Source organism: Megascapheus bottae, chromosome 12 (assembly GCF_031878675.1).
Source record: "Megascapheus bottae isolate mThoBot1 chromosome 12, mThoBot2.hap1, whole genome shotgun sequence".
NCBI lineage: Eukaryota > Metazoa > Chordata > Mammalia > Rodentia > Geomyidae > Megascapheus > Megascapheus bottae.
The window spans coordinates 33,757,239-33,780,928 of record NC_143520.1 but is presented as its reverse complement, the minus strand read 5'-3'; the positions used below and the strand labels follow the sequence as shown (position 1 = coordinate 33,780,928).

Here is a 23,690-nt window from a genome sequence, read left to right as displayed (position 1 = left end):
AATTGTCCTTTCTAATCCTGAATATTTATATTTCCATATAGTTGGAATTTTCTCTTGGTGATTTGGCAGGCATAAATGATCCTTGCCCTCAAGTCTCTGTGGTTCCAGTCACATTAAATTGTGTTAGAAGGCTTCAGTTTGGTTATTAACAATCAGTAGTGGCTTTCAACATTAATGACCTTACTTACTCATACTTATTCACATTTATATTTTAAAACATTAATGCAGAATTCATTGTATATACCACAATATTAAGAAAAGTAAGGGAAGGAGTGGGTCAAAGGGGCATGAGTAGGTTGAAGGTGTGACACAGATGATGCTTTGTATTCATAAGCTGATTTGTTAAATGGTACCTTCTTTGTGCAACTACTTAAAGATAATAAAAATTTTAAAAGGAAAAAATAACCTGACCTGATGGTAATGCTAGGATTCAGACACAAGTATCAGGATGAACAGTGAGATATATAAAATATATATAGACATATATATGTATGATATAATATACTATATTTTATATTAATGTTATATAAGAAAGTATATGTTAGAATACAATATAATGCATAATATACTATATTGCACATATGATATATAATATTAAATATTAATAGGTTGTTAAAAATAATAAAAAATAAAAAATATTTTAGGAAAACAATGGCTCAGTTATCATTTTATAAGGATAACAAGAATAAAATTACAAATAAATGGGTATTCAAAAATGAAATAAAATATTAATGCCAGAAGCCTTCTATTACTTGTTAATACCAAATTTTTTATGCTTCCAAAAGCTTACTTTCAAATTATCTCACAAAAATATCATTTAGTGTGTCACAAGGTCCAAATAGGCCATCATGACAAATTATTCCAAGAATGTAAGTAGTGAAGAATTAGGTACCTCTACTTTAACATGTAAAGTTGGCCAATTATTGTTACCCATAGGGAAGTATTAAATTACATCTTGTAAGATTGACAAACACCAAAATTAGCATTTTTTATCTTAATTTTTGCTGATTCTCTCTCTCAATTAAATTTATTTTTACTAGTATGTGAAAATATGAAAAATGTACATATTAATTGGGTAATTGTTTTGATACATGTATCCTTTTTATAATGTTTAAATATATGTAGTTATATATCTTATTATCTAAAAATCATCTAATATACCTATTTCCAACTGTTGACCATTTGTATTTCTTTTTGGTGTGAACCTTCAAATATCCTTTCTTCTAGTATTTTTTTGATTATATAGTAGTTACCTAGAACCACTCTAATTTGCAACAACAGCAGAACTTCTTATTCATATCTATTTGTAAGTGACCTATTGACCAACTCCCTCTATCCTCACATCTCTTTTTATTTGATGTATCCAAATAACATTTTGAATTTAAATTATACTTTAACAAATCCATCTGTGATGATGGACTTCCTCCACAGAATTTTTCCTGTGGGACTAGCAAAGTCTGATAGAGTAACACTATTTTAGATAAAACCCTCATCTACACAGAAGCTGAGGAATCAACCATCTGGAGAAGGTTTGGGGCTTTAGTGTCCTAGGAATGCCAAATGAAAATACCGTGGACTAGAAGACTTCAAGAACAGAAATTTGTTTCTTCACAGTTATGGGGCCAGAAGTCAGGATTAAGGTGTCAGCAGGGCTCTAACGGGCTTAAGGCATTCTTCTCTCTTGGTCTCCACATAAAGGCCCCAACAAGGTGTTTTGTTTATAACTGGTTCCTTCTATAAAAGACACCAATCAGGATGGGTAGCACTTGTCCTGTTGATTCTATCTGTACTTAATTGTTTTTTATTGAAGGTTTTATAACTACTCACATTCTTAATGATTTGATGTTAGGACTTCAGCACAGAAATTCTGAGTGGACACAATTTAGTCCTCAAAAATAGACTCTATTGGTCCCATTCATTCATTTCCAAAAGCTTGTCTTTGCTGAGAGGAATACTAACCCCACATCTTCATTTGAAAACATCTTCTTCAGTTCTCCCAAGACTCCTTAGAACAGCATGTGAAATGTCCACGTTACACTATGATTTATAGGAGAGCCATATTCAGTGTGGATTCAAATATATTTATTTGCATTAAAGTACAGGGACATTCATTAAAGGGTGTACAATTTTATTTTGAAGTTTTAAGAGCCAGAAAATACAACATAATTTGTTTTACTTCCATTGCCTTTGTAATCACATCACATATAGATCCACCTCAGCCACTCACTAAGTTCAGCTTGATCTTTGACAAACTGTCATCATTCTCATTCAAAACTATTTTAATTTTTTTATTGTTGTAAATTTGTTGAATGCTAGTGGATGCTGTATCCGAAGAAGCTATTGAAAGTTGTAGGTAGTCCTTAAATACAAGTCTCCGGGCCAGACCTGCTAAAACTTATGTTTAGGATTCAATAAATGGAGTTTATTGAATAGTGACTATTACACAAACTGTGCCCCAGCATGACCCTGGTGAACAAACCCTGCTATGGGTACTATTTTTGGCTTCCATAAATCTAAGCTTCTGGCTATTTCTAGTCATTAAACATCCCATGGAACTTTTCATAACACTAAGGGTTTTTAATCCCCAGCATATGGCTAAAATCCAACTGGGATAATTATGCTCTGCTTACTGTACCTAAATTCTTATAATAGTATGAGAGACCATTTTATTGTATCATCTTCACAATTGAATGGTGATCCATAGAGTATATTGTATAGATTTTTTTTAACATGGTAGACTGCAAGTTTATATGATTCTATATAAGTATCATTTCTGTTCAAATTCAATCCATCATTTATTGTATTCAGGGTCTTCAAAATAATTTGTGTTCTAAATATTATGTCATCTTAAATTGCAGGGAGCAGAACCAGGAGTTCACTCTAAGAGTCTCTTTTCTAACAGCAGGAAAAATAGAACCTCTCTGCCTGAATTTCATTATTGCTCACATGGTTATTTGGGAATTCAATTTCAACTCAGAAACACACAAAAAGTTATAGGCAACTTGAATTCATTAGCTTCTTTTGATTATATGGGAAGTTAAGAAGAATGAAAGCCTGGTCTCCCAGTACACTGCACCCACATGAGTGAAGTTGTCAGTTTATAGTTATAGGGGAAAACGAATATCAGTTCTTTAAAGATCTGCTCACCTCACATTCAAAGATAAACAAAATGATCTCATTGAGGAGTTCCTAAAAACCTAAAAGGCCTTTAAAAGGACCAAAAGTAACAGCTGCCCTCATCAGGGAAGAAATCTGGCAGGCATCTAGTCTGGAGGTTAGGGGCTGAAATGAAGAACCAGAAACACTAACACAGGATGAAGGCAAGAGCAGAGGGCCCAGCAATGGAAACTGTTACATTTTCCATTTTCTCCTTCACAGAGAACAAGGTTTCAACTTGCCACATAAGACAACCTGGGAGATTCAGTAGAGCTAAGCAGCTTTCGTTCTCTTTACCATTCAAATGCCATGTCATCATTGGAGAAGATAACCAAATCTTTTCTGCTGCGCTCTCAAAAAGTTCTTTGTACAATATCTAGACTTCTTTAATGGGGGTTTTTACTCAAATGACTTCAGAAAGTTCATGTGTTCAGCAGTGATCCTTGGGATAGGCCTGGATCTTCACAGTTCAAGAAGACAGACACAAAACAGACAGAATGATTGGCATCCTCTGTAACTATTTGAACCTCTACATCAAGAATACACAATTTACAATCTAGATACAGTAGAGCAAGATTATAGTCACAGCACTCAGGAGGCTGAGTAAAGAGAATCAAGAGTTAAAGGCCAGGGTGTGTTACATTGTGAGTTTAAGGCCAACCTGTGCTACATACTAAGAATGTTAAAAGAGATGACATTGGGGAAAGCATAATGATTGGGAGGGGGTGGAGGGAGGGAAACGGAGACAAAAAAAAAACATGAGAATGGGTATCAATGTGTGAGAATTAATGCACCTACTACCTGATGAATGTAATTGTAACCCCTCTATATATTATCCCAACAATAAAATAAAAATTTTAAAAAGAGATGACATTGAAAGCAAATAGAATATACAATTTATGTAGCCTACCTGCATCTCTTTACTGTATTTGGAACTTATATTCTTCTGTTTCAAGACTCAGTGGAAAACAACTCTTCTACAGCTTTAAATTTCAATTCCTTTATGAACTGATCCTTCATCCTTCTTTTGGGGATCCTTACTATGAAAATAGCTGTCTTATATGATTAAACGGAGATGTAAATTGAATAAATCTTCAAGCACTGTATAGATTTCCTCCTGGCCAATGAGACACTAAATACCTTGCCTCCTCAAACTCAGGTATAAGACAGAATTGAGCTAAGCAAATACATTTTTGTATGATAATATAGACACAAGCTTTAAACAGATAGGATATATTAGATAATTTACCGATGCATTTGATTCGTAGAATTTTCACCCCTTCTTAAGAAAGTATAACAAACTGGAAATTTATGAAAATGTATTTGATGAAATCCTAGGAGTTGTATTCTCATTTAAGCTGTTCCCACATTTTCCCCTTTTTCAAATTTTGAAGCACTGTCTTTAAAACTGTTACATACCCAGAAGGGTTGGCAGAGTTGGGACTGGAATAAAATAGATACGATTTGTAAAATCATCTTCATATATTTGAATAAGGTATGCTTTCCCCTCTCAAACTTACTCTGTAAAATGGCTCTTATAGCAGTTGTTAACACCATAGTGTGAATATGAAGCAATGTGCTATATCTCTGAGTAATATTTGCATTTTGGATCTCATTTCTAATTGTGGAATGAAATAATCTGTTCCAGATAAAAGAATTTTATGTCTAAGCCCAGAAATTATTTTTGAGCTCTACTTGATCACCTTTTTTTCTTCAGTAGCTTAAAGGGAACACTCACAGAAAGTAGTTTTTCTTGAGAGGATATTCTCTTCCTGCCAATTTTGCTTTATAAAACTACATTGTTTTACATTATGTATGTTAATCAATGCACTTGGAGACTGTAGAGAGCTGGAAGGACTTTGAAGTTTATCTAAACCAATACCTTCATCAAGAGTTTTTTAAAACAATAAAATCTACATCTGTCTTTGAAGTACTTTTTGATATAAACAGCTCAGTTTTTTATAATGGTCCTGCACCAGATAAATCTCTATCAGTGACATGAATAGTAACTGTATTTGGCATATGTGTATATTCATGTGTGTGTTTATACCTAGATTTCTCCATTTGCACAAGCCCAAAGGTATCATCATACTTCAAGACTTCAAATGAGGTTGTAGTGCCTCGTGCTACAGATTACATGCTGCTTTTAGCAACATCCTCTAGTTATATTTCCCTGTTAGTTAGTAGCAAAGAAATATATGGCAGCAGACTGGAGTCAGGGCTGCAATCTTGAAGAAAAGAGGTTGGTTATCCATACAACCAAATTCACTAATCTGAACTTTATTTGTCCAAGGTTAACCAAGGAATTAACCAATCATAAATATACATCATGTGGTGCCATGAGGTTACTTAATGTAGTACAGTCATAAAAGTTTCCACATTCTCCTACTAAGTTATTATCTGCATTTCACTAAGCTCTATATTATAAGAAGAAGCAAAGAAGGAATCTGAATATCTATAATCTCTCCTTTTCTATGATTAAAAAATGAACTTCTTCTGTTTTCAAGAAAAGTCTACAATTGTATGAATACATACCAAAATAAATGTTGGTCGGGATGTATAATGAAGAAATTCAGAAGAAAAGCAAATAATACATAAATTCTGCATCTTAAAGAAGTTAAAATTTATCAGGTGTATTTACAAATCACATATTTGGGTAAGAATTTATCTTAAGGATACATAAAACCACACCCTTAATTCTTAGAACCACTGATGTCCAAGCTTTCAATTATACTACCATAGCCTGAGAGGCACACACATTATGCAGCATAGGTAATATCACAGAAAGAAATCCATACACTCAGAGATATCGATGAGATTGAATCCAAAACATCTTTGAAAAGAAAAGAGTATCATGTGTAACTTGGAAAAGTTAAGAGTAGCATAAGACCTTCAGTGAACTTTAAATATACAGTAAAGTGTTCTTATCTTTGTTGCAGCCTGTCTTTCCAGGGAGTTTCTGTAGCTAACTCTCTGTCTTGGAGGATAACTCCTGTGTTCCAGGTATTCTACTGTGCCTTAAATTGTCAGTGACAGTGACTACAAGTATCACAAAGTAGGACTCCAGATTACTTTGGGACCAGAGGGAAATTTCTTGCTAAAGATTTCTTTTAAGACTTAAATGTTCAACAGCTTGGTTGACATTCTCCTTCTTTCACTTTTGTTGCAAATGGAGCCAAGAACCCAGTTAAATGTTCTGCACTAAAACACTTGATGATTAACCTCAATTATTTCTTTTCTCATTTTTCCCCTTATGTTTTATTCCCTTTTCTTACTGTATATGACTTTAGCACCTGGTGTATTGTATTTACATTTATTTGTTTATTTGAAATAGGGAAGGGGAAAAACTAGGAGTATCAATATTCAAGATTTAATGTACTCACTGACCAATGTAACTGTAATGCCCTCTACATATCACACTGATAATAAAAAGAAATGCTCTACAGTCTAGTGAGCTTAGAAAGAAAATGCTGATCACTTTGGAGTGGTTGGATAAATCTCACTAATTATTAATTCAGTCCATCTTCACTTTAAACAGGAAAAAAAGTGAAGCAAATAGGTGTGAAAATGATGGGCTAAGAAAATTTATCTTCTACAGCTCCTTTAATATATTTTATAAAAGCTATTTTTATAACTATTTGATAAATATCACTCCACATCCCCCAAAAATTTTTTGGAGAAAACAACACCACACAAACATCTATTAGTTCAGATGATTATAGTCATGTGAATAAAATCTAACCACTATGCAAAATGGGTTAGTCAAATTGTCTATGACATCCAGCTTTTACAATCATCCTGCAGACAGGTCCCTTCATTGGAAATAGCACCAGTCATTTTTGCATAGACAGATGTCCACTGATTGACAAGCAGCCTGAAAGCAGAAATGTTCTTTCTGACACTCATCATGATGGTGGATATGAATCAAAAATAGAATTAGGATCAATGCCCATATTAGGTGATATTTAGTAGAGTTAAGTTGAGAAACTCTTTCATGTAAGAACTTGAACTACTTTGGATGGATATTTCATGAAATCAAAATAATTTGATGAGGAAAGAATGGTCCTTCATACCATCCAGGGTTCAATCTTAGAAATTTCAAGCTCAAAAAGAGAAAGGAAGGAAGGAAGGAAGGAAGAAAGGAAGGAAGGAAGGAAGGAAGGAAGGAAGGAAGGAAGGAAGGAAGGAAGGAAGGAAGGCAGGCAAGCCTAACAGACTTGTAGGAGAGAAGACCTGATGTGTTGAGAGATAAACATGAATTTTGAATTTATTTCAAGGACAAGTTAAATAGAAAGAAGCCCAGAAATACCAAACTCATTTAGTCAGTCCCTTAACTAAACACATGAATGAAAATAATTTCATGAATGCAATCACTACAGCAACCACATACAAAACAAGTAGCATCCAATTGTGTAAAAGTTATTTGAGCTTTGTGCTTTTAATTTATATAAATAGTCTGTTAGTACTCTTCATCCTAACTTGTAGTTTGTTGGGCAAGAGACTGAGTACATCTGAGATAAAAAAAAAAAAAAAAAAAACTAGTGGGGCCGGGAGTTTGGCCTAGTGGAGAGTGCTTGCCTAGCATGCACGAAGACCCGGGTTCGATTCCTCGGTACCACATACATAGCAAAAAGCCAGAAGTGGTGCTGTGGTTCAAGTGGTAGAGCCCTAGCCTTGAGAAAATCTAGGGACAGTGCTCAGGCCCTGAGCCCAAGCCCAGGACTGGCAGAAAAAAAAAAAAAACTAGTGGCCCCCTCTCTCTATATCAGAGATTCTGGCAAAGCTGATGAACTGATTTGCACTTGGTTTTGTACAAGAAGCATCAGCAGGAGACATTTGTGTTGCCAAGGTCTCCAAGGATTGATGGAGGTAAAGTGTTTTAAAGATAGACATAGACAGCTACACTGAAAACTAAAAGCAGCCTTGTAAGTAATTACACAGCCACTTTTTAGGTGATAAATTATAGTTACTGATGCTTTTGGTACTGTTTCTATGAGTTAGAGGAAGGTTACAGGTAACGTTTTCTTTCTGTTGATACAAGTAACGCTGCATTAAGGCTATTCATGCTAGTCTGAAATAAAATAACTTTGAGACTGATCTGGAGCAAAAACAGGTGGTGAGAGAATGTGGCAGCTAAAATGTTATATTGAAAAGTAAAGGGTGGGGGTGGTGGAGTAGAGACTCACTGAAGACCAGTTCCTGCCACTGGTAGTGCATCTGTGAGAAATAAACTCCATCATGATCAAAATTGCAATTGACAACCTGAAGACAATTGGAGGGCCAAAGATAGACAACTCTGTAAGAAGGCATGGCACCTGAAAGTTTAGCCAGAGTACTGTGCAAGGAAAATAGAATGCAGATGGTGGACAGAAAGATAGCCAAGAAGAGACTGTAAAGATCAAATTCATCCGCTGAACTTCAGTGCAAGTGTGCTGTATATTTGGTCTCTCCGGAATTGACTTGTGTCACAACCACACCATCATCAGAATGACTTCCTTTTACAGCCACACAGTTCACAAGCCATTATTTTCACTATCTCCCTAGCTAACCGGAGTTTGTTTTGAGACCAGTCTCTAACTCCCTCATATCAGTCCAAAGATTCTCTATGCTCTTTCTTAGTGGCCAAGACACCATCAACCTTTCAATGAAGGATAATATTTGTCAAATGTGATCTGGTGAGGTTTCTCTCACAATTTTCCAAAAGAGAATGATCTTTTTGCCTTAGACTTCTATTTCAACCTGATTTTTTTCCTAACTTTGAACTAACACGTTATATCCACTATGTTTACTTTTTTTACACATGCATGTTTTATTCTCATGATCTAGTGTTGCATAGTGTCCATAACTATATATACTATTCTTTTTCATTGTCTGAGTAATGTATAGAGGGGTTACAGTTACATTCACCAGGTAGTAGGTGCATTACTTCTCACACATTGATAGCCCTTCTCATGTTTTTGTTCCCATTCCCCTCCACCCCTTCTCAATCATCTTGTGTTCTTCCCTTTCCTATTTCAAATAAACAAATAAACATATATATAATATGCCAGCTAACAAAGTCAGATACATCTCATAATTGTATACTGGAGTTTCACTTCAACATATCAGTTCAGGAGTGTGATGCATTTTGATCAATGTCACCCTTCCATACTTCTTTGTAATCTCTTGCCACTCGTCCATCTCCTCAAATTGACTATTATTTAGTGTGAAATAATTCCAGACACACTAAAACATTTTTCTTTTAGAATCTTAACTACTAAAGAATTGTTTCTCAAGAGCTAGTCTGACCTCCATCTCCTGTAATATTACCTGCTTAAATAATGTCCACCAATAGGACACAGTCCCATTGTCTTCTGTGGGCAAACTATTGCTAGAAAGTTCTTTTACAAAAAGTGATTAAACAATTATTCCATTTGTTTTCTTTTGTTTGTTTGCTGAAATACATATACCTCATCCTAGTGATGGTATCACATACATGAAAACATTGTTATTCTTCTAGTAAATTTTTCACAAGTTAAATTATCCTGGTTCTTCTCCAATTAAATTACTAGATAAAATCCATACTGACATCATCTTAGCTATATAGTTAAAGCCCATCTTAACACCACCTTAGCTATCTTTTTCTAAACATACTCCATTCCATCTATGTTCCTCTTTACTAGTATCCAAACACAATATTCTGGAGAAGACCAAACAATACCAACAACCAGGGTATCATAATTTCTCATAAAATGGTTTCAATATATGTAGTATAAGATTTAACTAGCTCTTTTAGTGGTTAGATAATGTTCTTGGCTTATATCAAGTCTGTTATCAACAAGAACTCCCTCTCAAATACCTTTATTTGTTATTATAATTGTGCCAGTGATGAGGATTGAACTCAGGGCTTTGTGCTCTCATTTAGCTTTTTCACTTGTAACTGGTGCTCCAGCAATTGAACTATGCCTTCATTTCCAATAGAAACTGAGGTGACAGATTAAGTCTTAATGTATATTTCCAAACTAGCATGCAAAACTAATAGGTGGACAGTACTAAGCCTAAAGCTTTTATGGGGTTAACATTTCCAAAAGAATGCCAGGTATCATTTGTTGAGCTTACATCTGTTTCTCTGGGGTAGAGTTAATTCATGCTAGGAGAGGGGTAAGATGTCATGTTTTTCTCCAGGAGGCAAAAAAATTGGAAGTATTCAACAAGTGGTAAGGTTCTCAATTGGATGGAATATAATCTGCTGGGAATAGTAGGAAAATAAATCTGGAATATAAACTTGGAGAACATCACAGAGGATCTTTTAAAAAGACTTATACTTTATCTTATTTAGCAGACATTAGGGGGAACTTAAAGATACATAACCAAGTTAATGACAGAATAAGACAAACAATTAATATTTCCATATTATAAAGTTAATTCTTGTAACTATCTTCACATTAGTCAAAATTTTACTCTGGAAAGATTGGTCCAATGTTAACATGAGAAATGGAGTCAGGACAAGTATGGGAACAAACCAAGAGCCAGTGGAGACCATATGAACAACTGTGGTTTTCAACTAAGTGATTGTGAAACCTTTAACCAGAGTAGTGGTGACTGGAGTAAGGAAAAGGAAACCAAGATACAATCAACAATGGAGAAGTGGTGAGTGGATTTGGTAACTGATTGGATATGAAAGCAACAGATGAACTCAATCATGACCATGAAATTTTCACCTTACCGAGGAGAATGGTAGTTCCATGTGTAAAGGAAAATCTAGAAAGAGAAAGTGCGAGTTTTCATGATCTAGTAAGATGATGGAAAGAGTTTGGATGAATTAGTATGCAAGTGCCTATGAGACATCTACATAAAATACATAATACATGTATGTGTAACAGTATACATATATACATATTCCAGAGTACAAAATTATCTATGTATGTGTGTAAAAATGATGTTGGAAGGGCTGGGACTGTGGACTAATGGTAGAGTGCTTGTCTAGCATGCACAAAGCCTTGAATTCTACTCCTTTGTCAGAAAAAGTCAGAGAGGGAGAGGGAGGGAGGGGGGAGGGAGAGGAAGAGAGGGAAGGGGGGATGAGGGAGAGTGAGAGAGGGAACGAGGGAGAGAGAGAGGAAGGAGGAAGAAAGTAGGAGGAGGAGGAAGAAGAGGAGAAGGAGGAGGAGAGGGGGAGGAGGAGGAAGATGTTCCAGTGACTAAGGCTATGAAGGCCTTTGGGTATTTTTTGTTTTTTTTTCATATATTTTTATTGTAATTAATTGAAGGGTTACATTATATTTGCCAGATAGAAGGTGCATTAATTCAACGTTAATTCACATACATTGATACCCTTTCTCATGTCTTGGTCCCCATTTCCCTCCCCCCGACCTCCACCCCTCATCGACCCCTCATCTTCTTTTATGAAAGCCTTTGAATGATAGAGAATGGAGAAGGAATTTGATCAGAATGCATAAGAATGCCTTTAGAGTTGTTTTGATTTGCATTTCTTTTATGGCCACAGATGTTGAGCATTTCTTCATGTGTCTATAGACCATTCTTATTTCTTCTTCAGAGAAGACTCTCTTTAAGTCTTTGGCCCGTCTTTTAATGGGATGGTTGTTTCTTTGGAGATTAGTTTTTGAGTGATTCAGTTTTTTGAGCTGTTGATATATTTTAGATATGAGGCCTTTGGCTGTTGTATGGTTAGTGAAGATCTTCTCCCATTCTGTGTGCTTTCTACTTAATTTGCTAGCTATGTCCTTTGCCATACAGAAGTTCTGCAGTTTAATGCAGTCGCACTTACCCAGATTTTTTTGATTTGTTGTTTTTCTGGGTCCTTATTAAATAAGTTTTGACCTGTGCCAAGGAGGCCTAGTGTATCTCCTATTCCTTCTTGTAGAGTTTTCAGTGTATCTGCTTTTACCTCGAGGTTTTGATCCATTTGGAGTTAATCTTGGTGCAGGGTGACAAAGAAGCATCTAACTTTAGCTTTCTGAAGGTGCTTAACCAGTTCTGCCAGCACCACTTGTTGAAGAGGCTGTCTTTCTTCCATTCTATTTTTTTGCTCCCTTATCAAAGATTAGTTGCCCATAGCTCTGTGGGTTAATATCTGGGTCCTCAGTTCTATTCCATTGATCTTCAGGCCTGTTCTTGTGCCAGTACCAAGCTGTTTTGGTTACTATACCTCTGTAATATAGTTTAAAGTTTGGTATTGAAATTCCTCCTGTGTTGTTTTTCTGCTGAGAATTGTTTTTACTATACATTGTCTTTTATTATTCCATATGAAATTTGGGATTGCTTCTTCTAATTCTTTAAAGAATGACACCACTTCAGTTAGAATGGCCATGATCAAGAAATCTAATAACAACAGATGCTGGCAGGGATATGGCCAGGAAGGATCATTACTAAACTGTTGGGAGTGCAAACTCATTAAACCACTATGGAAAGCAGTATAGCGGTTCCTCAAAAGACTAAACATAGAGCTCCCCTATGACCTAGCAATCCCACTACTTGGCATTTACCCACTCGTCCAGAAACAAGGACACACTAAATCCACTAGCACAATGATGTTCATTGCAACACTATTTACCATAGCAAAGATATGGAACCAACCCAGATGCCACTCAGTTGATGAGTGGATCAACAAGATTTGGTATTTATACACAATGGAATTCTATCCTGCTGTCAGAAAGAATGACATCGCCCCATTTGTAAGGAAATGGAAGTAAGCCAGACTCAAAGGAACATAGGCTTGATGGTTTCCCTCATTTGTCATAATCAGTAGAAACCTTGGGCTCTCCTAGCAGAGATTTACAATAGAACAAAACCCAGTTACATAAGGCCATATAAAATGATGCTAAATGAAAGGACTTCCAGGATATAGAAACAAAAACCATATAGCGAGTGATTGTTGTCCTTAATGTACTATGTTATCTTTCATCTCTTTAGCTGTCCCTTGGTTATCTCATATTGTTACAGCATTTTACCTTGTTATCTGATATATTGTATATATGTTTATCTGGCTTTTTGAAATAAGATAGGGAAGGGGGAAAACAAGATGAGGGGTGAGGGTGGAAGGAGGAAAATGGGTACCAAGACATGAGAAAGGGTATCAATGTTTGTGAAGTAATGTACCTTCTATTAATTACAATAAAAATATATGAAAAAAATAAACCTAAGCAAACAAACAAGCAAAAAAAGCCAATTAAAGAAAAGAATGCCTTTAGGAAGATTAGGTTCAACCAGACAACATGGAAAACAAGTAAGAAAACATAAAGCAAGAGAATGGAATGTTGATATAGTGATGCATGGAAACAACTAAATTTCAAATGATATAATTTTGCTGGGGTTGGGGTTGGTGAGCAAGAGAGACAGGGGTAGGAAGGAGAAGAGAAGTTGAAGAAGCAAGTAGCAAGGCCCAGAGTGTTTTCTGTTTATATTTCTTTGTAACAGAATGAAAGACTATCTAAATAGAAAACGCAATTGAAAGATATGTCATTTTTTTTTTTTTGCAAAGGGGCAAGGGTCGTTTATTACGAGTTCGAACCTGGACCTCGACACACTCATTGCCAGTAATGCTGAGAGGTCCCGAGCAAAGATTTTACACAGCTTTTATAATCATGTACAAACAAGTTACGGCTACAGGCTCATGATTGGGTAACATTTAGTTTGACATTTAGTTTGATTCACAAGTATATTTCTAATTGTTTTGTGTATAGGTGACTAACTGTTGGGTCCTGGTGACCGCTGGACCCTGTAAACAGGCCAGTTACTGGAATTTATGTACATTAATTGTGTTCCTGGAATAGATGTTTACTATAACCACTGGACCCTAAAGTCTTCACTTCCCAGAGCAAGGTGAAAACAAGGTTGGCCTAGAGGGGGTTTCTTAGCTTGTCCATTCCTCCTTCATTCCTCCCTCTCACATGATACTTTAAGATCCAATCTTGGATCTAGGTTTATAGACCAGAATAATCTCTCGCAATTCCTGGTCACCTAGGGACTGATACTGTGTTCTTAATACCATAAGCTGAACAGTGTTAATCCTGTCCTTAACAAAAGCAATTAATTTATTAATTATACAGGGATCTACAATGAGGGCCAATATTAGCAAGAGCAAGGGGCCAAATCACACAGGTCAAACTCTAACTCTGGCCACCATGTGGAGGGCGTCACTTCCTCCCTGGTTGTGCTATTGATAACTTGCCCATTTATAGGGTTTACGATGGCCCACGTGATGCACTGGGGCTGGTGTGGGTTGGTAGTGGCACTAAGTAAATTAAAATGCAGAAGTGGAAACATTAAAGCCCAAAAGCATGTGGTGAGCATAGTTACAGTTTTTGGCGGCATAGCTTAATTTTCAAAGGGTTGCTCTTAGTCCAATCAATCCTCCAGGATGTCTTTTCCACTGAGGGCTTGACGAGGTCCAGAAACGGGTCCACTGGCTTGGTGTGGGTGTAATGGATCTAGGAGGCCATTCCATCCACTTTGAGAGTGGTGGGCATTGTCAGAATGATCTGGAAAGGTCCTTTCCACTATGGCTCCAAATTCTCCTGCTGGTGGCGTTTCACGAGTCCCCAGTCACCTGGTCTGTAGTGGTGGGACACTGGAGGTGGTCCTGTCTTGTACAGGTCCCTCAGCTTGGGCCAGACCTCTTGGAGGTTCCTCTCTCTGTACAGAGACTACTGAAGCCCCCACATACCTCTGGCCTTGGTGCATAAAGCTACTCCCATCAGTGAACCAGACAATCTCCGCATCTGGCAGAGGCTTGTCTTGCAAATCTTCTCTTACTCCGTGCACTTGGGCCAAGATCTTAGCGCAGTCATGGAGTGAGGCTGCTAAGTCTGGATCCGGTAGCAGAGAGGCAGGGTTGAGGGGGGTTGGAGGCTGGAAGAGAATCTTGAGAGGGTTCCTTATTAAGTCCTTGATAATGAGTGAGCCGCGCATTACTGAGCCACCTGTCTTCCTTTCTGTGGCTCTTATCTGTCTTTCTTCTGGAGCGTCTCTGTTGTTAAAAACTCTCTGGGAAATTTTTACTAGATCTTGAATATTTTTTTTTCTTCCAGGTCTTCTAGTTTCTGTAACTTTCTCTTAATATCTGGGGCTGCTTGACTAACAAAGGACATAACTACAGCTGCTTGATTCCCAGGGGCCTCCCGATCCATGGGAGTGAACTGCCTAAAGGCTTCCATTAGTCTCTCTAAATACCCTGAGGGAGTTTCTGTCTTACCTTGAAGGACAGCATATACCTTGGCCAAATTAGTGGGCTTGCAAGCAGCAGCCCCAGATAAGTCATTTTTAAAATTATAGAAACCCATGAGGAAAGGGATAAAAGGGTCAAATGTCATATACACATAACCAAGCACTCACGCGTACCCTCTAAGAGGAGTCTCCAGGATATGAATTTATTGGGACAAGGACACAAAGCTTCAACATTAATCTTCTTTCTACGCTTGCTCATCTTGTAAGCTTCCACCAGTGCTACTCTCTGGACCTTCATCTGCTTACTAATAAGGTGTCTGGCCTAGATCCATTTAATTTATAACTGCTCAGGAAGAAGTAGAACATAGAAAGGAGACTCCTTGAATGGGATGCCTTGGACCACTTTGATATATTCAGTGAACTTGGAAGCAGTATAATCTGATGTGGAGTTGTACAAGTGGGAGAAGGGAAGGATCATATGGGCCACTAGAATTGACTGCAGGTCAGCTGAGGAGTATATAAGCAAATGACCACAAGAGAGCACAGTGGCTAAAAATCTTTGCAGTTAGACCAGTATGAGTTCTGGCTCAGCCTCTTACATGCTATGGGACCTTGGACAAACTATTTTATACCTCTAAACTTGTTTCCTTATCTGTAAAAAGGAGAAGCTATGGTTCTTTTGTGCTTTTCATTAAAAAGTAATGGATTAATAAAGAAATTCATTAAGATGATGTATGTATAGCACTCAAGCATATTGCCAATCCTACCCTTGTATCAGAATAGTTCATAGTAGCTAAGAACAAGAAAAGAACATAGCTGAGAGTAAATAGAAGCATTTTATACTTAACTTCCAACTATCAGTTTCAAAACTTTCTTCTTATACCAGTATTGCTTCAAGAAAGCATGGAAAATGTAATCAATGCAAAGGATTCAGAGGCTGGGGGCAAGCCAGATGAGAATGTTAAATGTTTCTCAAAGGCAGGTAGATGCCTAAATGAAGGACAGAAAAATGGAAAGGTATTGGACTTTGAGACCAGAGGAAGACGGTCAAGGGCCCAAATTCTGAGGAGTGTGAGATTTGCACTCAGAAGGGTTTCAGTGGAGCAGAAAGTTTGGAAAATATGATTAGGAAAATGAAACAGAAGGGCTGGAAAATGGAAGGAGGTTACAGAGAACGGTAATGGAAAATAAGTGTTTTGCTAAGAAAATTTCTGAAAATACAAAAAGAAGTCTTTCCAACAAAGAAGAAACTAAATATAATGGGGAGAAAATTTCCTTGTTAATTTCATTACTTTTATATTTATTTTACTATTTGGACACCTATATGTATTATTAAGTTGCAATATTTGGTAAATACAAAATAGCAATAAACCAAAAAGCAGTGCTAAGAAGGAAGTGGCTCAGAGGACAGTTTGGCCTACAAAATTCTGATAAGCAATGTCAGTGACATACTTGGCGAATTGTGATCCAAGAGTTCTAACCCTGCCCTTGGGTCTGTTTGTCTATTCTTCCTTATACATGGGTGAAGGTGTTTCACTTGTTCTTTTAGTGCTGGAGATGGTATAACCACGTAACTAAATTCAGTGAAAAACTACCGTTGAAGAATTTCCTCTATTTTCATCATTTACACAGCACTTTCCCAAGTGCTAAGTACCCTCCAACACTACTTAATCCCTGTGTGAGATCCCTGTATGAAAAAGATTATGACTTTTTCATTTTGTACAGTCAAACTAAAGTAGAGGTCATTAAGCTAAGCAATAAAAGACTTCTCAAAGACCTATATTTCTCATCTTACCTCTAGATTTCAGCATGGAGACAGTATAAGGTCTGAATGTTCATTATTTTTGTCTTAATATATTTTGTGTGATTCTACAGCTTATTGTGTCCTGATGAAAATTGAATCTTGTTTTTAGAATCTTCTCCAATAGAACATATTTGGGGATCTAAGGTGGAAAAATGAAAGTACTGTGGTAACTTCAAGGTATAGAGGCAAAATTGTGCAAGGTATCAGTTTCTTGAGCATAGCACATATGGAAAAGCTTAGCGATGAGGTCCTAAAAATGTAATTGTAGCTTGGTAGCACTATTAAGTATGTATACTGTGGTCTTTTTGACAATTGTATTAATCCCTTTACAAAGCCTTCAGAAGTCCCATCACAGAAGCATGGATGCTGTTTTGATCTATTTATTACTCTTAAGTGTTCAGAGAACTGTCCCTATTTTCTAATTAACACTTTTAAAGATAAAAAGCCATGTATTAAATCAATCTGAATGATGGTTGTTTGTGAATCCCACAAGATAAGGCAATTTGCATGTTCACTTTGTACTTACAAACTAAATCTGCACATCTCCAAAGCAGTCCCTTAGAATATAAACCTTTTGTGAGTATTTGTAACTTGAAAAGGAGTTTGGCCTAATAAGAAGCAGTGCCAATTATCTAAAGGCTTCCTTACTATGATTTAAATACAAAGATATTGGATTGGTATTTTGTATTGTTTACTGTGGATGGAGAAAATGACTTTTGAAACACCCAGCATTATAGATTATTCCCCTTTAATAAGGGACTAATGTAACTCATTTGCCCTACTGGTTAACTGCTTTCAAAGTAGCCAGTTGCTACTCACTTGGGGTAAAGTTACTTTGATAGGACTTAAATTGCTGGCTGATGAAATGTACCTTTCAGCGACCTGTTTGAGTTTTAGCTGAAGCTTTAGTAAACTCCGTGATGTGAATTCCAGCATTAGTGCTAAATCACAGCAGTGATTTATTATTGGATTTTCAGTCCTGATGAGTCAGCACTGTAAGATGTTTACCAAATTAGACCTTCAAGAGCAATGGCACTTTCTCTCATTAAATAGAAACCTTTGTTGCCGATACAGAGTATTATTTCCACATGGTTATGGTGCAGTGTGTTCTCACTTGGGGCTCTCATAATATAGGATTTCTTGGCCTTTGCAGAATCTGTCTTCATTGGACTTTACATGCTCAATCAACTTTGAAACCATGTGTAAAGGCTCCAGTCGTCAAAACTGAGGGAAAGTAACCTTTATCTTTTTTAAACAGTTCAACCTGTACTTTTACTTTGCCAAATAAATTGAGGAACCAGAAATATCATGTTAGCTGGAATTTTTATTACATCTCTTTTTTCTTTTTTCCTCCCTCCCTCACTTCCTTCTTTCATTATTCCTTCCTCACTTTCTTTTTTTCTTTCCTTTCTTTCTTTCTTTCTTTCTTCCTTTCTCTTTCTTCCTTCCTTCCTTCCTTCCTTTCTTTTTTCTTTATTATTCTTTCTTTCTCCTTCTCAAAGATAACTGGAACAGTGGATAAGATACTGGAATGTGATGCTAACCTTCCTTGGGGAAATGTAGTGGGTTTTTATTATTCTTCATGCAACCAATACTTATTGCTCTTCCATTTCATAACAAGTTGTAGGTGTTGCCTGTGCTGTCAGTATAAATGTAAACACAAAATCTTCTTCATGGAACTTATTTTCTAAAAAGAAGTTGGATACAAAATCAATATATAAATCACATATAATTTCCCTTCATAATATCTATATGCAGTATATATGTCCAGTTTAAATTTTAGCAATCAAACAAACTAATGCCTACTTACTCCCAAACCAATTGTGAGCTCTTTCTCATAAGAAGTTTCATTTATAAAACCTCTTTCACACATTCAACTGCTTCTTCGGAACCCACATGCAATTTTCTGTTACAAATTCAACCGAGTCACTATAGCACTCTTATTAGGAAATAATCAGACAGTGCTCGGCTCCCAATTATTCTAAGCATATTTGGTATGGTTTTTTCCATAGGAAAAAAAACTACTATATGATCTTTTGAATCCTTATTGATTACCTTACTGAAGAAATTAACCAAATTAGGCTCTGCAGTTATTGTAGCAGCATTACAATGAGACCCAGTAAGGCTAAACAACTACTAGCAACTCAAATCCTAAAGCAATGGATATATTCATGCGATTTTTACCCCTACTGTAAAAACATGGCATTATATGTTCACACCTGGGATGTTGTACCGTGAATGTTTGAGGATGCCCCAATGCCTAGGACATTTACTCTACCGCCATTCACTTCTCATTCACTCAAGGATGCACATGGAAATGGCACAGAGTGAAAATGAAATTACAAAGCCTCTGCTCTCATTTAGGTTCAAGTAAATCACCTGAAAATTATTAATAATCACAAATTACTTGTGCACCACATCCCCAAGAATCCCAACATGCCGCTACAGATATATTTCCAACTAGACTGAACTCCCTTGAATTTGGAGGATCATCTCTACTTTCCACTTTTAAAAATTCATAATGTGAACGCCAAAACCAAAGCTTACCAGCACCATAATCTGCTTTATTCTTATTTCTATATGATGTCTCTTCTTTTTTGTACAGCATAGACCAGGTGGTAGAAGGAAAGAGCTGGTTTGCTTTCCTAAAGCAGGTACTTTCTTTTCTCTGAAGCCTCTGTGTCTTTCAGACTTCCACTGACAAGGTGTTGATATGTGGAAGTAGTTATCTCAGATCAAGTGTTCTTGCAGCCAGCCTGTGAGCACTCACTTCAATGGAAAAGCTCTTTGGTCCCTGCCAGCATCTCTGGTCCACAGATGTCTCAGGATACAGCCCCACCCATGCATGCAGCAAATGATCAGAGCACCAGAGTTGTAACAAAGTTAAAGATGGACTTCTGGGAAAAGGTAGGAAACTTGTTGGCATCAAAAAAGTATGCTTTAATACTTGACATACTTCAAAACTTTTAAGATGAATTTCTTTCTTTTTGATTCAGGTAGGCCATGTTCTTCTTTCTGTGAATGAGTCCTTGGCTTATTTGGGGATAAATGTGATTTTGCATATCCTAAGTTTCTCCATAAATTCTTCTGAAATGCAAACTAAAAACATGCTTCCCTTCTCATTAAATTCCATTATACCAAAAGAAAGATCTAAGTGGGACTGTAACAGGATCTAAGCAGAGCTGTAAACCAGAAGTACAGGGCTGCCTTGTAACCAGTGCGGCATTAGAAGATTAGGGAAAATCTGCCTCAACAGGCATTTGCCGGCTGAGGGCAGGGTATACATTTGGCTAGTTACTTAAATGCAAATATCACTTATCTAGAGTCTTGCTGATTTTTGAATTACTGTTGTGAAACTGGAAAAACATGTTTGATTGGAAATTAAATAATTAAATAACATGCCTATGAAATTCTGTGACTGCTCTTTGCTAGGCTGTAGCAAAATAAATAAAAATAAAATGTTTGCCATATTAGGATTTGTATGCATACCGAGAAGAATTACAGCTTAAAGGCAGAATTATAAAAGTCTATAAAAGGAAGTAATGTGTGAGATAAGAAAGAAAAATAAAGGAAAGAGAAAAATGAATAAAGGTGTGGAGTGAAGAAAATTAAACAAAGGCAAAATTAAAGGCAAGGAAGAAAGGAGAGAGGACAGAGAAGAGATAGTAGAGAACAAAAAAAGCAAGGGATTGGAAGATTAGGCTAAATATGAAGGCAAGTATATTGACATGCAATTATTTAAACAACACTTCCAGATTAGGTTAGTAGAAAGTTAGGAAGCACAGGTGTTCATGTAATTGTGATACATTGGGAAAATTCACACTGTTAAATGAGCCTCAGATTCTCACTTCTACCTGCATGATACAGAAACACACTGTTGGTACACTGGGCTAAAATCCAAAAGATGCCAAAATCAGTGCAGAAGAATGGGAAGCTCACAAGATTCTTTTCATTTTGTGTTTCACTAGTACCAAAGTACAGAATGTGTGCACTTATATTTGATATGATATTGTTAAGGTACACTTGTATGCTTGGATAAAAAATGATAAGAACATGCATTTTCATGAAAAAAAATATTCTTAAGATGTGATAACTATTCAGCATCATTTTTTTATGGAGAAATCCTTTAAAGGTTAAATATTTAAACCTAGTTTTATGATTCTAAGAATTGTAAATAAACAAATTACCAGAAAAAAATGATGTGGGCCTGGAGGAAGAGATAGGAGTTCTATGAGATGTAAGATACAGGTCTGAGAAGAACAGGTTAGGAAGGAGAAGAGGAGAAAGAAAGAATGAGAAAAGGAGGAAGAAGAGGGTAGAAGTAGGAGGAAGAGCATATATTTCATTCCCCTTTTATAGCACAGATGTAATACAAAAATAACATCTAAGGCTTAGCTGCTTTGCAGGAGAATTTTCTTTATGAAATTATCATTTATAGAAGGACACATCATATTTGAATGTCTGGAAAGGCACATTGTCCTGTTAATTACAAACTTATTTTCAACTGAAATTGTTAGCTTCCATTGTAAATGTTTTTGCTAATGGAGAAAATGCTGTGAGGGGAAGCTTCACACTCTCCGTAATATTAGTTTATGCTGACCACATGCTTGGAAATTATGATTACTAAGATCTTTGTCTAACACATATACAGATTTCTGTTACTATAAGTATCAATTATTTATTTTTTTGTGCTCCATTCATCAATCTGCAAAGGGAGAAAATATAGAAAATGCATGTATTATGGATTTACTTGTCTGCACTCCATTATGGAGCAATCCTTGCCCACATTTAAAGATTTATTTAAAGAGAGTTTTAAATATAAACAGATTCATATGCACGTGCATACATAATGGGAAAAAGAAAAGAAACAGGATATGTAATGAAATTTCCTTTCTAATGTTTTTATACAAACCACCACTTCTGACTTGCATAGTTCTGAGGATATTCTTTTTCAGAAATGTATTTATTGTTATTGTAAAGGTAATGTATAAAGGAGTCACAGCTACATAAGTCAGATAAAGAGTATGTTTCTTGTGAACACTGTCACCCCTTCTCATGCTCTCTCCCAGTTTTTCCCTCCTGTTCCCAACCACAAGGGATATTCATTCTTAAACAAATAATTATTTTATTCCTCTTATCAGTGTAAGATACTGAGAACAAAATATGCTCTATTTGCAATATGTGGGAAATTTTTCTTTGTGCTTATTCCTGCTTAACCACAGTTGTAGAGAAGCAACATGTTAGTGTTCACACTGCTAAGCCTACATTTCTGAAGGAATACAGAACCTTTAGTTTAATGAAAATAAAAATGGGTTGGGCACTGGTGACTCATACTGGTCTGTAATCCTAGCTACTCAGGAAGCTGATGGTCAAGGTTCAAAGTCAGCCTGTGCAGGAGTCTATGAGATTCTAATCTACAACAAACCACCAAAAGCCAAAAGAGAAGATATGGTTAAAGTGGTAGAGCTCTAACCTTGAGCACAGGCACTCAGGGACAAACCCTTGTACCAGTACAACAACCAAACCAAAAAAATAAAAATAAAAAAGAAGCAAACAAAAAAAGATAGTTGCTGCTACATGAAATTGCACATGGCCTGGGCTATCAGGGTATTAGAAAAAGAGATGACGATGGGATGATTTACTTTCTTTACCCTAGATTGTTAGTACATCTTTATACAATGTATCCACTTGTAGTCTTTAAATGCATGTGTAATTTCCCTAAAGATTAAGTAATGACATGACTCTTATGTAGTTTAATGCATTATACTAATACCAATAAGTCCCTATCACTCCTTTTCATTAAAGAAAAAACAACTGTAAGGGTTACTTCTGCACCAATACTTTGATTTCCTTATGAAAATTTAGCCTTTTCCTTTGGATTATGAACACTCTGGTTGATATCCTTCGTACACGGTAAAAATAAACAGAGCCACCTGGAGCAGTCATCTGGCTTCACTGGCCTATTCTGATGCTATTTTGATCTTTATAGCTAAGACTATAAGTACTGTCTCCTTGTGTTCCTGCAAGTGGCAGAATAAGGCAATTGATCAATCCAGTCTCCTAACAGAAACTGACTGTGTGAATCTCCTGGTTTTAGTACTTTGCCAAATCTACCCAAATAGGAAGACAGATCTAAATTAATGCCACAGCCAGCTAATATTTGTTTCTTGTGCATGTCAGAGATGCTGGGCTTCTCTATTTGCTACTAGAATCCCAGGTCCTATCTTATGAGGCATTACACAAGCCTGGCTCCAGGAAGTATCACGCTCTAATCCTGCCATGACCATCACACCTCTTCAATAGATGCTGGAAGCAAGCACTGAGACTGGCTTGCAGCCTTTTTCAGGAGATCATAATAGGGTTGAGGCAGATTTAATGAAAATTTCAAGATTTACTGAGTTGATAAGTGTCAAATAAATGGGACTATAACTGAGTGGTTTATGCACATTGATCTGTCATCAATAGAGCTGCAGAGCTGCAGATCAGATGGCAGAGTGATCATTTTTAGCACAGCTCTTCCCTTCCTCTGCTCAAATGCACCAAATGAGGAGGAGCCCATTTGCTG

At 36.4% G+C, this 23,690-nt stretch overlaps 1 long non-coding RNA gene across 3 annotated transcripts in view; it reads right to left on the bottom strand.

Annotated features, from left to right (window-relative positions):
• Positions 1-18,237: 18,237 nt before the first annotated feature.
• LOC150056413 (uncharacterized) overlaps positions 18,238-23,690 on the bottom strand; it is an 81,732-nt gene continuing 76,279 nt past the window's right edge. For 2 of the 3 annotated variants that reach the window (XR_016537325.1, XR_016537323.1), the window contains exon 6: positions 19,607-20,140. This is a non-coding gene — a long non-coding RNA (uncharacterized LOC150056413). Of the gene's footprint in view, positions 18,813-19,606; positions 20,141-23,690 lie in introns of those variants that run through there. The other variant, XR_016537324.1, reaches the window with a different exon arrangement.